Here is an 18,017-nt window from a genome sequence, read left to right as displayed (position 1 = left end):
TATGGTCTATAAAAGCATTCAGGCCTCCCAAGCAGGGTAAATTATTCCATAATATACCTCAGCCACAGTATGCTGTGAGCATAATCAAGCTGTAAGCAGTCAGTGATTATATCCTGGTTCAGAAGAGTTTCTTGCTTGGACCAGATAGTAATTCTCCACCCTGGGCACTTCTGCCTCCACAAGTGTTAAACATGTGTCCAGATAAATCTATACTACTATTATAAAGAGAGAACTTGCACCTTTTGGAAAGGTAAACTCGGGAACCACAGTGCCAATCTACACACCCGATACATCTATGAAAATGTCAGGGTGTGTAGATGGACATAGGCTATATACATTTAAAAAAAAAGTTAATTTAAAAAATTACGTTTCGTTAACAAAGTAGTCCCCTGAAAGTAGCGCCGGCCGGGACCTACCGCTGGCCACGACGTGATGACGACAAGGAGGAGGGCGGTGCAGTAATGCCTCAGGCCGTGTCTCTCTTCTATGTCTACAGCTCTGCAGCGAGCTGTGTGCGAGATGGCGACAACGGGTGAGCCGAGTGCCGGGCTGGAGAGTCCGAGCGACGAGTGCGGTGGAGTGGAGGGTCCGCACTTGAGCGCACTGAACGGAGAGTTCCTCTGCCGCTGACATCTGCCGCGCGGCTCGGAGCTGCCGAAGGTTGCGGGATCTTTGCGGGGCCCGAGGTAAGGTGTGGAGGCAGCAGTTTCGGAGGAGGTAGGGGCGCGAGTGAGTCTGGGCGGGAGGGGGGCGCGAGTGAGTCTGGGCGGAGGGGGGCGCGAGTGAGTCTGGGCGGGAGGGGGGCGCGAGTGAGTCTGGGCGGGAGGGGGGCACGAGTGAGTCTGGGCGGGAGGGAGTCGGTGCGGGAGGGGGTCGGGGTGGAAGCGGGTGTACTGCCCCCAGCCCCTTTCTGCCCCAGGCAACGCTGGGGCGGGCTGCTAGTAATATATAAACAGAAAAGAAAAGGGTCCATAATCTCTCACCCCACATTTAATCCTAATTGGGGGAGTGCATTTGCCATTTGACCTATACCCTAATACACCCCACCAAATCTTTACAAACCTTGCTTGGAAATTTAAATTGCAAAGTTCTAAAGCGTATTAGTACACAGCGGTCAATGGAGCTAAAAACGATAGATTTTTAACAGCACGCAAATCTTATTACCTTAGATAGAAACAGGTATCCTCCAAAGTCAGTCGCTTTCCGTGAGTGAGAGCGCCGTCTACTGGTTCCGGGTCTGCCAGGTTAAATTGAGTCTCAGTTCCGGGTCAGAATCGAAGTATTGCTGGGAGTTGTAGTTTTTTTCTTAAAAACACGGATGTTTGAAACTTTATCACGAGTTTATACCTAAATGTTAATGTAATTTGAATACTCGATGAAAAAAGTCAATGAAACAAATCGCCAGGTAGCTGGCATATATTTTAGAGCTTATTCTTTGAATTTATAAATTCGACAGTTAGTCCTACGGGTATATGTAGGATATATAGTATATGTTTTGTACTAATACGCTTTAGAACTTTGCAATTTAACTTCCCAAGCAAGGTTTGTAAACGCTCGGACAAGAGTCATTCTTCATAACTCACACAGGACCATTTCTACTGATCGCGAACACGCGAATAATTCCAAACTTGACTAAAGAGTGCCGATACCGACGAGGCATTGTTTAAACCATTGTGCAGTGCCCCGATATCAATACCATGCCGTCTCTGTGAAACGGAAGTCTGTTTTCTCTAACTAATTAATCCACAAACCTTACACAAAATATCTGTTCTTTTCAGAAACAATTATTAAAACATGAAAATTTCTCAAAAGAGGACATGATAGTTCTTGGACATTCGAATACCAGTGGAGCCAGTGGGACATTCGATAATCAGCAATCAAGTGAGTAGAACACACAGGACGTGACATCTCGCAAAATGCGACTATGTCTGATTTTGACAAACTATTTAGACCTGTCATCTCTTTTTCTAGCACTCTGAAAGAGAAGATCTCATAAAGTAACACAGGTAGGACCTGAGTGCGTGCTGGACTGAATGCAAGTTGAGAGTTGTTCATTTACACGACTGACAGTATGTTATTTAATTTATGTCTTTTAGATTTTTGTGTGTGGTCCTGAAGAGAATCCTTTTAATTGAAAGGGATTTGAAATGCGTCGACCTTGTTATCTTTGAATGTGTAGACCAATCGATTACAAACTTGTGTTGTAAATATAAAAAATTGCCGATGGTCTATTTCACGAATATAATTGGACTTTTTGTATTCCTCCATTTAGTGGATTAGGTTGTACCTGCTAATACAAATAGGACTTACGCAGGGCCTACAAATCAAAAAATATCTCCCTCACCCAACTTTTTCCCATCACCGTCCCCTGTTGTCTGTCGTCAATTCATGTTCACTAATGAATGTTTGAAGTGTGAAATTGTCTTTCCCCCACTTTTCCTCATTCCTGAATCATGTACCTTTTTTTGTGAAAATTCCCATTTTCAAGATTGACATCTCTCCCCAATGTCAATTACATTAATTATGTTGAACTAAAAGCCATAACCAATTATTCAGTTTGTTTGTGTCTCAAAACAAAATAAGAATTTTTTTTCAAAAAAGAAAATAAAACATTCAAAATAAATTGATTTGATCAAAGAAATTTTTGACTGAAAGAGTGGTCTGTGGGAATGAGCCATTCCTATCTCATTCTCCTTGTTACTTGTTGAATTGTTGCACAGTACTGGCATTTTGTTTGTTCATTATCCATCCACCAGGGCACCTCCCAAACCTCTCCCCGCCTCCCCGCCACCTGGTGTTGTGTGGGGGCACCAGGCGAGCCCGAGGCCTCATCCCTGCATGGAGAGGAGGGGCTCAGCGCCCGGTGAGAGCTCTTAGCTGGGCCAGACCGGAGTTCGCCAGCGCAGAGGATGTGCAGGGACCCCAAAAACGGTCTGCCCCAGCCCCTCCAGTGAGTGCAACAGTAGGATAAGTGTTGGATAGTGTAGATGAAGAAATTACTAAGTGTTGGATAGTGAAGGGGTACAAAATTACTATTCCCATGTACCCCAAAACCCATACCCACCCTAATATTATAGAAATCTCTATTTCTTACCTTGTAATGTGTTGTAATGGCAGGCGTTGTAATAGTTTGCATTGTATTGGCATGCATGGTAGTGACATGCGTTCTAGTGGCATGCATTGTAATGGCATGTGATGTAAAGGCAGTTGCGTTATAACAGTTGCATTGTAAAGGTAGGTCGTTGTAATGACTGCGTTATAATTGATGTTTCCTATTCAGGATATATTGCAATATTCTGCAATACTATTTACATCTAAAATAAACATTCACTTCACTTACAAATAACATTTGGTGTTTCACCAATTGAACCAAATTTTACATCACAAATTATGTCTGTTGCTGTACTAAAGAAGGCAGAAGGAAAGTGAAATCATAGGCAAGGGTAGAGTGAGTATGAGGCAGCGTAAAAGACAAAGAACAGCAAAGACGAAATGTGGTAGCTGTCCATTTGTAGTTATATTTCTTGTGCTGTGGGAGCTGCCAGAGAGAAATGTTTAAAGTACTATTGGTTCTGTGGATAATTATGCTAATGCAGTAGATGGGAAAAGTCTGAAGACAAGCTTCCACCCTTTGTGCTGGTGGTGAGCAAGAGGGCTGGTGCTGTGGGTTGAGATCAGAACAGTCTCAAGAGTAAAAATGAATGGCCAGTCTTGGTGCATGGAAGGAGCACTGGTGCTGTGGGGCAGACCATAGAAGAAAGCAGGAGCAGAGACATACCGCAGTGTGAGGAGTTGAGAAGATGCGCTGGAGATGCAGATTGGCCAAAATCAAAAGCAGGAGCAGAAACTTTGTTTAGTGTGTGTGGAGTTGAACTGATGCGCTTGTATTGTGGGTTGGCCACAACAAAATGCAGGAGCATTGACTTTGCTTAGTGTGTGTGGAGTTGAGCAGATGCGCTGGTGTTATGAGTTGGCTACAACAGAATGCAGGAGCAGAAACTTTGCTTAGTTTGTGTGGAGTTCACCAGACGCGCTGTTATTGTGGGTTGGCAACAGCAAATTGCAGGGGCAGAGACTTCCATAGTGTGTGTGGAGTTGAGCAGATGTGCTGGTGTTGTGAGTTTACTCGACGATTCGTTTAGCGAGGCTGTTTGTTGTACGGAGAGGACACGAATGCTTGAGATCCTTATTTTGGCTTCACATACAAAGATTGAGGCATCAAAAGATACGCTTCCGAGCATCAACTTTTAACATTATTTCGTTGATCTCTTCGCTTCTACCACAATACGGATTCCCCACCAACACTGGATTGCTGTGGAGGATCACCGTATCATTTATACTATGTATGCATTGGATTCTACTTCCATCCCCTGACGAAGGGTTCCGAGAGGAACCCGAAATGCATTGGGAATGTTTTTTTTATGTACATAGTAACATGCATTGAATTATAGATATTAGATGACATTTTTGAAATATCTGTCATTGTTATTTTCTTTTAGAAAACATTGCAAACATCATGTACAAACCAGTTGATTCATATGCTTGTTTACAAATGATGATTTGAAAAATATATACATTTTCTTTCAAAGGTTCTTTCAAAGGTTGGAAGTAACTATGACATTTCTGAGTCACAATTATTTGTATCTATGAGACGAAATTATATGGGGCCCTTGGTGTCTGTTGCAGTGCTCTAATTAGGCTGTGGGGTTTCCTCAGCCCTCTTTTTGTTTTGGTGTTGTGGGTTGGCCACAACCGAATGCCCGAGCAGAGAGTTGCTTAGTGTGTGTGGAGGTGAGCAGATGCTCTGGTGCTTCTGCGTTGGCCATAACGGAAAGAGGAGCATAGACTTTGCTTACTGATGTGTGGGGTTGAGCAGTTCTGCGGGTGCTGCAGATTGGCCGCAAAAGAAAGCAGGCACAGAGGTAAGAGGCCCTAGAGTCAGACTAAAGCTTTGGTGTCACCACCCAGGTTCAGAAAGAATACCAGCGAGAACCCCAGTCCCAGTATTAGGGCTGAGCAAAAATATGCTGAAGTTAGAGCATGTGAAAAATAAATGCATGAGCCTCCATTACCAGAAATGTGGGATTTGACTTCTGTGTTCTAGGGTGGTCGTCGCTCAGCAGCTACACACATCACCACAAAAAGGTTATGGAACCTCCGTCAACCAAGTGGCATCTCACATGGCTGCAGAGCAACAGTTACCGTAGAAAGGAATAAAAAGCAGAGCACCAGGGGTGCAAGAGAATGGGAACTCCGGCAGCTGGAGATGTGGAGACGTATTGCTTTTATATAATCTCTCTTCCTCGGGGTATTTTATAAAGGGAAAAGATATTATTCGTCCAGGTGGGTGGTATATTTTTAGTAAACATGCCCAATATGACCAATATTTAACTTCACTTTGCTATTTCGAAAATACATTTATTGCGTTGTTTTTAGGCGTTTCGTAGAAGGCCAGTCACGTTATGACTCCATAGAGTGCTACAAAAAATGCAAGGTATAGCAAAGTGAAATAATGTTCCAGTGTATTTAACGTTCAACTGGGGAATCGGGGCCTCCACTTGATGGTTGTCAGTTCCTGTATTCATTTAACTCCTGGTTTGGGATGATAGTAGATGGTTTGAACACTTAGGCATAGATGCATCAAGGTAAAATCCGCTTGCAAAGGGGCAGATTCTCAGAATCTGCACCTATGCGACCAGTATTTTTAGGTTTCGCTTATTATCATTCGCTTGCGAATGTAATAGGCGAGAATTCAAGTGCTCCATCGACTCGTCAAACCACTGCAGTTTTTTCACAGTGCATGTGAGTCACGTGACCACAAAAGCGGGTCACGTGACCACACAAGCACGCGCATCTCCCTAATCCGCCTGCCACACTTCTCCTCCCCTCGCTCGCATTCCCGCCCCCCCACCAGGCTTTCCCGCCCCCATCCGTGCTTGTTTCTTTTTGTTGACACACTCTACAGATTGCATCTTTGGTAGTTGGCTCTGTCCTGCCTTTCTCGTCCGTCCATCTGCTCCTTTCCACCCTTCCACTGTTGTGCTTGCGAGCAGGCTTTCACTTCTATTCACTTTGGAAGGAATGATGGCAGAATCTGGGGTGAAACTGAGCAGTCTGCCTGTGTGATAAGGCAAGCAATGGACATCTGTAGTCGTAGAATGCCAGATTCAGCGGTTGCAGGAATGTGTTCCTCTGTTACCGTACTCGATTATTTCGGCTTGGAAGCCTACACGCAAACTACCCCTTCTCCTCACATGGGAAGGGTGTGCCGGCCCGAATAGGCAGAATGCGCATAAACAGCGCTGGTCTAGCCGGTCAAACCTTGTTCTGTTCTCTGCTTCAAAGGCCGGTGTTTTTATTTATCTTGGTTGTGCCACCTGTTTTCAAAATGTTCATTTAAAACATGTTCTCTCTGGATGATCTGTGCCTCATTGTTGCAGCTGCAGGGTCAGCGGCCCACACAAGACTTGCATGAGCCAGTCCAGCACCCATCACAACCTCTAAAGCAGCCGGTCTGCCTGAAACTATTTACATTTTGTACTGGCAGACTACTGCGACCTTTTCTAGGCCAATTTCATCTCCATTAGGCCTTACCCCTATCTGTTTATAGCTTATGTTTCACATCCAACTTTTTATATATTGAGTAATAAAAGTTGTACACCATTTCTTCATCATAGAAGCCAACCTGACCTTTTAAACTCATGAAGTATTGCGAATTTCAGGACTTTCAGGATAGTCATATAAAATAGCTGCACATTCAACAAGCACTGGCGTTGCCAATAGGTTTCGCATTTGGAAAGTTGGAGCTATTGGTTTTGTAAATGACATTTTATAGTTATATATCATTATTGGCATTGTCAATAACAATATATAAATATAAAATGTAATGTACAAAACCAATAGCTCCAACTTTCCAAATGCGAAACCTATTGGCAACGCCAGTGCTTGTTGCATTTGGGATGCATCATCCCAAATGCAAAAATTGCAAATGAAGAAATTGCAAAATTGCGATTACTTGCATTTAAGGAATCTCAAATTGAGATTCCTTAAATGCAATGCATTAAAGTTTAAAAAATAGCGATTTCGCTAATAGGCTCGCAAATTACCATGAAGTTGAACTTCATGGTAATTTGCAAAAACTTTGAAAAAAGCCCTAAAGTTCATTTTTCAAAGTTTCATGTTGGGCACACACATGCCCTAAGGGCATGTGTGTCTGAAACATATGTGCACAGATCAATTTCAGAGGTGCAGCAGGGTGTCCTTTGGACACCCCTGCACCCTTGAAATCGCATTCTCAATTTGTGATTCGCTAATTGCGATTCGCAAATTGAGAATGTCCTCCCATTCATTCCTATGGGCCTCTATAGGCCCATAGGAATGAATGGGGAGGTATTCCTTAATTGCGACTCACAATTTGCGAGTCGCAATTAAGGAATTGTAAGAAATCGCTATTTTTTGTGATTTCTTCATGCATTGCATTTTGCTATTCCTTAACAGCGAATCGTTATTTTTCGCTATTAAGGAATAGCAAAATGGGTTCTTCATGCATCTGGGGGTAAGGCATCCTCCTCACCAGGATATCTAGAAACATTTAAAGTGCAAAGAAACAAGCACTCTCGCAATCCTTATGCTAAAATTCAGAATTATATGAAAGCATCGTCCAGCAGAAGTAGCAGAAAGGCTGAATGACTGATACATAAGAAATGCCCTAAACATTTGTTTAAGATACTTCTAAAAATGATTTTGCAAGAAAAACAGTTTTGGTATATTTATTTGCATTGAATAAAACCCAACAGGTAAATAAAGATGAGTCACTGTCCATTCAAAGGTTCTTGCTACAGTGTTAAGCTCTCAAGAAAAACAGCCTAGAAGTATTCGAGTGGGGTGATGAAGTTCAATGAGAACACCACGAGAACGAAAATCACAAATGGACACGCCTACGTGCTTCCATTTTCCGTCCTGTATACTCATGAAAGGACTTGGAAACACTGAGTTGGAGAATGGAGAGACAATAAATCCAGAACAAGGGTTTTAGTTGGACAAAGATAAAGTGAAATGAATTGAGAGGATGGTTACTGAAAGGAGTCATTGTCTGTGCCGGAGACCAGTGTGGGATGAGAGGGGATTAAATGGACTCTACAAGTACTCTGTGTACCACAGTCACGAGAGAGGGGCACCAGTGATATTACACCGACATACCAGCTCCTGATTGGCACAAACAATGAACAAAAGACAAGCCTCTGTGAGGCGAGATGTCCTTGGACAATGGGCGACAATGCAAGGCTGCAAGGAGGGGTATTCAAACCGAGGTAGGTAAAAGGTTCTTATCAGCTGCCAATGTGTGACTCTCTCTTCCAATAGCCAAGCAGAGACATAAGAGAGAAAGAGTGCTTGAGAAGAGGCGCAGAGGCTGCCTTGAACATGGAAAGGAATGGGGTGCCAGTCCCAAAGAGGAAAGCACCCAAGGTTGAGTTGACCTCAGCATGAAGCTATGGGTAACCCCACACATATCGAAGCAATTTCATAGTTTGCCTCCAAGCTAGTTATTGTTATTATGGTAAGTAACTCATGTTTGCACAATGGGTCTTGCATTCAGAGCCAAGGAGAGAGCTCGTCTCATTTATCCCAGGAAGGGCAGGCTGCATTTTCTGGGGGTTGTGAGCTCCAGGTGCGGTATGAGACTGAATGACAGTCGAGGCGCTCCTCACACACAAGTGTTTATGTTGAAAGCGAATTGTTATAGCTAATTAACGAATAAGAAAGCCTCCCTTAATCCTTGCCGGAGCAGGGTATGAAAGCAGCTGCCAAGGAGACCGATGAGCGGTGGCAGACTCACACTGTGCAGGTGAAACGCGGATCAGGCAGCCAAGTGCTCGCGTGTGATGTCTGCGGCGACATGCGAACGCCACGGAGGGATAGTGCTACTTAATTATTGCAGAATACCTCTCATGTCCTGTTTTACTTTTAATCGTTTGGTTTGTTCCTACTTAATGAGAGCTGGAATGCAAAATAATGAGTTCTGGAAAGGCATACAACTTGAGATGGTACTAAACAATGGAGTGCAAAAGATTCAAAGGAGGGTAGCCCCCATACTCCCCCCTCTGTCTAACTATGACCCAATCTTCCTAAATATACATTACTGTCCTTTCGCCTCCACATTCTGCCACACCTTAATGGAGGTACCAGGATAGTGGGCCACATCATGTAAGGCCTGGTAATTCTTTTTTACTTGAGCGAAATATTGCAATATTTATGAAATTCGTGATACATGAATTATGTGGCATTATTTGGGCTCAAACTTCGTGTGACTCTAGCTCCCAGAAGACTTATGTTGGGCCCAAGAGATAAATACATTTTAGTATCAAAATACAATTTGCACGTTTTACTTACCACGGCATTCGGTGATATCAGACAATGCACTTCCTTAAGCTTTTCATCAGAAAGAAAAAGCAGCCTACAATGTAATTAATCATATAATTATTTCCTCGTCGGTACATTCATTTGTTGCACTCTTTCCCCGTGTGCCTATTTTTTTTTAGTTTACCTTTCGTAATATTTAAATTTTCTCCCACATCCATTTGTTTTGCACTGTGCCTCTTAGGTGTTGCAGTAGCAGGGCTTCCAAGTTCCGTCTGCGTTGAAGGATACAGAAAAACATCCTTAGATTGAGATAGCATTCTTTTTTTTTCAAAATTAGAAATTGGTCCGGTTCATGGGCTTGTGTTCACAACATCATTCAATAGCACAAATCCATCTTTGATGCTTGAACGGTCATGCAAATGTTTTTTAGAAGAATGTAATTGTTTAGGATTATATACGAATAATATAATATGTATGATGTCGTAACAAAATTGAACATCAAACCGATTTGTCATATAGTGTTTCATAAAAAATAATTTTCTTTAATGTGAAAGATAAAGAATTCCACCGACATTATCTGATATATGAACTCAACACAGACAAGTTTAAAAGTAACATAATGGTATAACAAATGCAAACACACACAAAATAGATTGTGCAGTGTAGCGGCCTAGATTATGTAACACAGCAATCGGCGGAAAATTGAATCTCGCTATTAAACAATTTAGTCATGCTCCACTGATGTCACTGGCCACAAAAAAAGCTGTTTCTGCTCAATGCTAGGCTTTGCCTACGGGACAAATGGGACCTAGCATGAGATTTGTACTTTCGGATAACCTTCCACTACAAATGTTATTGCAAGGACAACTGCCCAAGGGTAAATCCTATAAGGTGTGTAATTTCATAATTACACCTCTTGACAGGGGAGGCTTTTCCACAATGGCGGAGGGGCGTCGGCCCACTGCCTGACTCAGAGCCAGCAGATGAAAATTAAAATGATGTTCTGGCATCATTTTATTTTTCATTTGTTGGCTCTGAGCCAGCTTGTGCAGGGTGGGGCAGTGCGGGACGGGGCATGGGAATAGGAGTGCTATGTGCACTCCATAAGTGTGCATATGTGTTTGGCCGGCCGTCTCAGGCTGACCAAAACACACAGGTACGCTTAGATTCCCTGGCCTGAGCAGAGCGTCTTTTCAGCCCGCTCAGGCCAATCCCCGTGCTACTCTCCTAGAAGGAGAGCAGAGCGGGGATTGGATGGGAATCTGTGACATGGTGGCCCCATTGTCTGCTGGTAGGAAAAAGAGAAGAGGAAGCGTAACACAGGAGGTGGCATGTACCTTACAGTAAGTTATTTATTTACCCCCACACTTCCCTCTCCCGCGTCCCCTACACCCGCCTTACCTCCCTTTGTTTGTGGCGGCCACCACCTCATCTTGGCCCATATTTATCATCATTTCACAAAACGCAATGCAGCAAGACACGTTGCTGCTCTGAACTTCATGAAAGGTAGAGAGCAGGAATGCACCATATCTATCAAGATATGGCGCATTCCTGCTGTCTGCCTGCGCTCGATCACAAATTTCTGCCTGGTGCCAGTGCAGGCACCCGAGCACCATTTTGCAGGCTTGTTCTTGTGAAGGAATGATCACGTTCCTGCACACAAACATTCCTCTGAGGCTTTTTGCCCTTTCTGTGTATGCTGCAGAATACAGACACGACGCCTCCACCGGAAAGAGCAATGGCCAGTGCAGGTAAGCTCGTTGGGCAGGAGGGGCGGAAGTCAACAGACAACAGAATCGGGAAAATAAAAAAATAAAAAATCTTATTCCGTCGTCTGTCGACATCCTCTCCCCCACAACCCATTGCGCTTACCCGCACAGGCTGCTGCTGACAGTGAAGGCATTTCATTCTGTTGCATTGCCAGGTCTATCTATGTTCATAAATCTGGGAATGCTTCAGAACACCCAGACTTCACCCTAGGAGCCCATCCCTGGAGCAGAGTAATGCAAAACAGTGATTTACGCTGCCTTGCATTATTCCAGATTTACCAAGCCACGCAGGGCCACACAAGGTGGCATTGTTTGGCTTGGTAAATCTCAATATAGGTTTTGCATCGCCTTGTGTCCCCTTGTGTGGCACAAGGACAATGTAAAACACTTGATAAATATTCCCCCTGATGCATAGGAATATCATACAATATTGTTTCTGCCAGGTTTCCTTTGCTGTCTTTAGTACAAAGAAAGGTCATTCTATTGTCATTGATCTGGATTTGCTCGAAAAGATACATGTGGTTGCACTGTTCCTGACTAATTATGCCCTTGTACATAAATTACAGGGGGATGGTGTTCCACAACCCAAAGAGATTTGGTGCAAAACTGTTTATTCCTTTAAAGTAAATCAGTGTTTCAGGTTGAGACTCAATGGGTTGTGCAAGTACCCTAGTGAAGTCTTAGAGGGTGATTATGATGTCGGTCGGAAACTCTTCTGACTGAATCGGTTTCCGAATGGCTACAGACAGAATCGGGTTCTGCGAGTCTGACTGACCGATTACAATGCTTCCCAACATTGTTCGGTCAGACACGCATTGACTTCAATGAGAGCCTGTGTTTCGAACAAGAACACAGGCTCCCATTGAAAAATGGGGTGGTTGGGGAAAACCTTGCACCATGTGGTGGGCTCCTCATGGTGCCTGCCACACTGTGCATGTTTGAAAAGAGGGGACCCATGGGTACCCCTACGGGCCCCAACCAGAGGCCTACTGGTGAAGGGGGTCCTGCTATGGGCCCCCAAAGTCAGATTCCGACAGCCATTTTGTGTCAGGCAGACCTATTCAGAACAGCAGTCATAATCGGCCATCATACTCGCTCGTTCGGAAACTGTCTATAACGCTGAACGATTCGCCTCCGACTCGGGCTGTCCGAATACCGATCGGAACAGACTCGGACAGCCCGAATGGTTACCTTGTGTTGTTAATTGGTCGGGTGGAAATATATCCGATTCTGTCGGAAACATAGGTTCCGAATCCTGTTTGGAACCTTTTCGACCAATATCGTAATCAGCCCCTTAGACTTAGTAAATTGGGGCCTCAACAACATGATAGTTAGATATCAGAACCAAATTCATCGCCAATTCATGTGCAATGGGTTTCAAAGGAATACAAGATCTTAGGAGCAAGACTGAATAAGATGGCAAAATAATTAAGTTAACACCAATGTCAGCAGCAGCTAAAGTGATCTTAACCTTTGATATTTTCAACGGAGAATCCTCTTTCACCTATCCTGGACTTGTGGATATGCATAAAATCTGGCATGGATCCGTCCCTCTAGGACCAACACTGGAGAACCCTGATATAGCTGATGTTGATTTTCTATAACTGCAAGTGGTACATCAAACAAATGCTTTGTGATAATACCGCAGGTGTATAGAAAGTGACTGCCTATGTCTGCACTTCCCTAATTCAGTCTCTGATGGTAAAAGCCTGGGTTCAACCCAGAATTACCATAATTTAAACTTGACACCATCTGCTAGTGTGAACATGGGGAAATTTGTATTCGTGCTGACTTTGCCACTTTTACAGAGTCTAAATTATCCTAATAAATGGATTCTGGGAAATGTCTCAGCAATTGATTATTAACAAAGCAACGGCTAACACAAAATGAAGAATCCCCTGACCTCTTCTCTACCAGACCCATTTATAAAGAGTCTGGACATATTTTGTTATTATAAATGATTTTGAGGATATCTTATGAAAACTATTGATTTAGTAAAGGATTCTCTACAGGAGAATCACTTCAAAGTGAAATTCTTCAAAACTGATCTTTAAAGTAAATAATGTTCAGACACGTGTATTTAATTGTAAAAAACTAAGTTCTTTTTTGCACAAGGTATAAAAGCATGATAGGAGCTCTATCTCTAGAAATTAACGTTGAGATGGCTGGGTGTTTTTTGACCTAGTTGGTATTCATATTTGTGTTTCTCACAAACAAATTCCAAAAGTGGAAGTTTCTTTATGGGGATCCAAAGATTGTATGACACTTCCACAAATGCGTAAACCACAAATGCCTTTACCACGCGGTCATTACAACAACAGCGTCTTAATAAATGTTGTTGTAAAGGCATGATTGGTGAAGATATATGTGTGATGAAGATCCAAACCCAGCTCCCCTACCATGAGTCCTAAAATTCGTCCCTTATTCGTTGAAATCTATCTGCCCCAACCCTATTAATTAACCTGACACTAGCCCTAAAACTTGATCCTCTAGCCCAAACACACTACCCCGACCCCAGACCCCCGCCCTGGGCCCTAAAACTGGCCCCCACCACTAAAATCTATCCCCACCTCCCGCCGGCCCCATCCCAACTTACTAAGCCGCATCTCGGTCCTTCTTCCTCGTGAGATCTTTCCGGTTCTTCTCCCCGCCCATCACTTCAGACAGCAAAAAACACTTTCTGCCTTAAACACGCATGTGCATGGTTAAGGCGCTTGCATGGAAACGGCACACATGCTTATGCCTGCGTTTTAAAGGCCACTTCCCGAATCAAAAATGCAATGGCCTTGGCCCCAAGGTGAATTCTCCTGTGCATGGGGTCTAATATTTGTTTCCTCTATTGGACCACTGTTAATAGTCTGGATATTGCAGAGCATGTAAGGTGGCAAACTCTATGGTGGACAGATTGCAACCTCTGATTGACTGCCAGTAGAGTCAAAGGAGTATTCCGTGTTCCCACATCTACATGAAATGGGTAAATACGAGATTGGTGGCGAAGGTGAGCTGTTGATTTACAGTGATTCTACTGTCACACCAAACTCTAAATGGCTCCTAACTGTTTTAGCTTTTCCAAGCCTGGGCTTGGCGAGTGCTAACAGGCAGTTTAATTGTGGTAGGGTAGGCACATACTAAATATATAATAATAATATTAATAAAAAAAATAATAATAATAGCTCTAATCAGCTTGTCAGGAACTTCATCGGAAACATTTCTGTGATTGCTAACCCAAACACCCTAGAAAGGTACTCCATAAATGTCTGTCTGACCCGCATATCAAGACAGGCCAGGACAGGATGCAGAAGATTGCCTACAAACTGTGACAAGAGAAATGCCGTCTTTATCTCTGCCTTCAATTAGCTAACGCCTGAGCTGAGTGACTTCTGACACCAGAAACCAATGTGTAAGCAATTAACACAAAGCTATGGTGGCTGCATTCAATGACTGACACTATGGAATCTATTTTACCTGCCCTATGCATTAAACGTTTCGACGAAGTGATCAGAAATATAAAAATAGGGGAAATTATCCTGCACAAATCAGTTGTCCACCATATTTTAATACATGCCACAAACATTCACCTTCAAAGGGCGGGGATGCTAAAAGAAATGGCGGTATGATCTTTGTGAAAAAGCTGTCCTAACTTTCGACTGGGAAAATGTCCTGCCAATAGCCAAACTAGAAGACCAAGTAAAAACCTTGCTCCTGCAGCCATCTAATTGATTAAGCGTTTTCCAGTTAAAAAAATGTCAAATCAATCATTGTCAATGATTTGCCTTTTATGCCTGAGAGCTGATTTGACCCAATGGGCCATCCGATAGCTTAACCAAGAAGGGTCACTGGAGTTTTAGCCCGGGAAAGCACACATGGCAATATGGAGGTTAAGAGCCCTCCAATGTCTCCCAATATCGTTAATGAATGCTAGCTGTAGGCAAAGTTTAGCCCTGGCAACCCAAAGGTAAAAATATTCTGTAAGAACTGAAGGACTACCAGAAAGTCAGAAGAGAATGGTAAATATCCTTCCCTACAGGCCAGCGACAGGGTATTGACAATGTGTTTACCAGCCCTTCCTAGTGTGGAAGCCGTTCGGGATTGGTGCTTGGCAGTTGCTTGCTCACTGGCCAAGCCCTCAGTCCATAACCCAGCCACCAGGACAAGAATGGTGGAACCTGGGAATCTGTCCATCTGTATGACTTGAACCCAAAGAGAAGTGGTTTTGTGGAATCTTCGAAACTGGGGTGACAACCATTCACCCTAGCCAGCTCCTACATGTTCTGAACGCAACACCATGAAGAACTACCATGATTCATCCATAGTCTTTGTTCACAGGCTTGAACTAGGCACAATAAAAAGAAAGTGTATAAAACACCCTCAGGCTGCATTACCACCAAAACAAACACCCCGACACCTCAGGAACTCGGAGCAAAGTCTAAATCTCAGACTTTGGGACCCGTCAGCTGAAACAAAGACATCTATTATAAGACTCTCAAATGTGTTGTATACTTGCTAGAAGATTTGACGGTACTGTGACATTTCCTATGATAATGGAAATATGCTGCTCAAAGTGTTGAAAACGTCTTTATTCCAATCATATGGGAATTGGACAGATTCAGTAGATGATTCTACATCCAGTACTCCAGCTGGCATGCTGGGGAAGATACAGTGTTCAACCAAGTTCCACTTGTCTATTGATGTCTATCACCAGTTGTAGGATTTGAGTAGCACATAACTCTGCTGAGTGGAGAGGGAAAAAAAACTTAAGAACCATGGCAACTCTTGCCAGTTCTTTCAATTAGATCAATGTGATTTTTCCACTTTTGTCTCTAGATCTCACAATACCTCAGGGTAACGATACAGGGTAATGATACAGGGAAGGAGGACACAAGGAGAGTCAAGAATAGAGGTGGGTGAAAAATACTAAAGAATGTGGAATGTTAGTGAGGGAGGGCCAGAAGGCCCTCAGGTAAGTGTAGAGGTGAATGTGGAATCACTTAGGAAGAGATGAGGAGAACAGAGAGGGAAAGCAGGTAATGTAAAGATGGAATAGGGCCCGAGGGATTGCTAAGGAGGGGAAGGATAAAAGAAATAGAGAGAAGGGAGTAAAAGAGGGGTAGAAGTGATAGGGTCAGAAGCAAAGAGTGTGAGCAGTAGCGGTCAGGGCACAACCTGGAAAAAGAGAGAAGAGATAAAGATGTAAATAGGGAATGAAAAGGGGGAGGAGGAACAAAAATGGTGGAAGATAGTGGGATGAAGAGTCAGAGTGGCATTTTGACACAGAAATAAGCTTTGTTCAAAGATGGACGCATAAAGTTTTATACTGTCAAATACAATTAAGTCTTGTGACCTAATTAAAATCTGAAGAGACGCATCTTTAGGTGTTGGTAGAAAGACCGCAGGATTATTTTAGTAGGTTAACACTGATCCCATACTGAGGGCATGTCATCTTCTCTCTATGCCCACCCACTACTGCTTGAAACCAAATATGACACTTTCAGAGAGAAAAATCATAAACGTGCACCAAGTACATGTTCATGAAAGCATGATCAGAAAATATATTTTTAGATATTGCATAGTAAAAGCATGCAAAGAAAGATTTAGACTAGATGACATAATTCATTGATTAATATAGATTGTTATTTATAAATCAATAAAATATTGCGTATTATTAAAGTTTGTTATAAACACTTGCAAATGGTGAACTCTCATGTTATAAAGTTTACCTCTAAATGTTTCTAAATATCATTTATATGAAATGGTAACAAAGGAGATTTTTCAATTATTATGAATAATCCTGACTATGAATTTTAATAAAAGCTATCTTTTTTTGTGTGTAACCGCGTGCACCAAGAATGACAAAAGAAATGTAGGTGCTACACATTTCTAATTCACGATACTTCTGTGAAACGTATAAAGGATGTATTTCACACATATAGTAATCTTATTTGTTTGAAACAAAATCTTAAACGTATAATCTTAAATGTATCTACATGTTGGTACTTTCAAAAATTTCAAATACACTATACTGACACATATTATTTGTAATCATACTAAATGATCCTAAGTGCATCAGAAATTTTGCTAAAATCATTATGTCGCCTGACACACACACTATGCAAACTGACCAATGGACTGGGTGGTCTGACCAGATGAGCTGATTCCAAGCGGTGTCACCGTGGAAATGCTAATAATATAATATTGTCTAATTCAACGGATTTGGGGCATTGAATTACTATAGCGAATTGCACCTTTGCCACTTGATAGTGATAGTGACAGTGACGGAAGACTGCTGTTCTGCATGTGTGCTGACTACGAACTGCTAGAGATTAGCTGGCTTCTTTCCGAAACTGACGCATAGGCTGTCTTGCGCTTTGTGGTCTCTTCCTTCTGGGACCACTCATACTTGCAAATTCATTGTCCCTTTTTAAATCTTGAGCTTTGGTATTTATTTTACCATATTAATTTGTTTTTATTACCTAATAAAATCTATTGATACACTTATCTTTCTAAATTTTTGATAAACTAAACTAAATATACTAATTTGACTATGCTGCCATGAGTTATCCTTACAAAAGTGAATATGCATTCTAAATTCGAGTTCACTGATGACTTGAGGAGATCATATTAGGGATATCTTAGAGCACTATATTTTAATATTATTCTGTATAGCTTTATCTGAACTTTTGGTCTGTGTGATTTTGGCTCGCCTACGTTTGTTCAGGTAGATTTGATTTTGCCGTAATAATCCTTTACCGTTATACTATTATCTTGAGAGTAATCTACATGAGTTTGATATCAGATTTGTAGTTCAGTTATACAATTGTTGGTCCTCATTGGATGACCGTTGGCCATTGGAACCCTTTATATCCAACTCCTCTCGGCATACAGCAAGGT

This window comes from Lissotriton vulgaris, chromosome 2_1 (genome assembly GCF_964263255.1).
Source record: "Lissotriton vulgaris chromosome 2_1, aLisVul1.2, whole genome shotgun sequence".
NCBI classification, from domain to species: Eukaryota; Metazoa; Chordata; class Amphibia; order Caudata; family Salamandridae; genus Lissotriton; species Lissotriton vulgaris.
The sequence above is the reverse complement of the archived record's forward strand: the minus strand, read 5'-3'. Positions refer to the sequence as shown.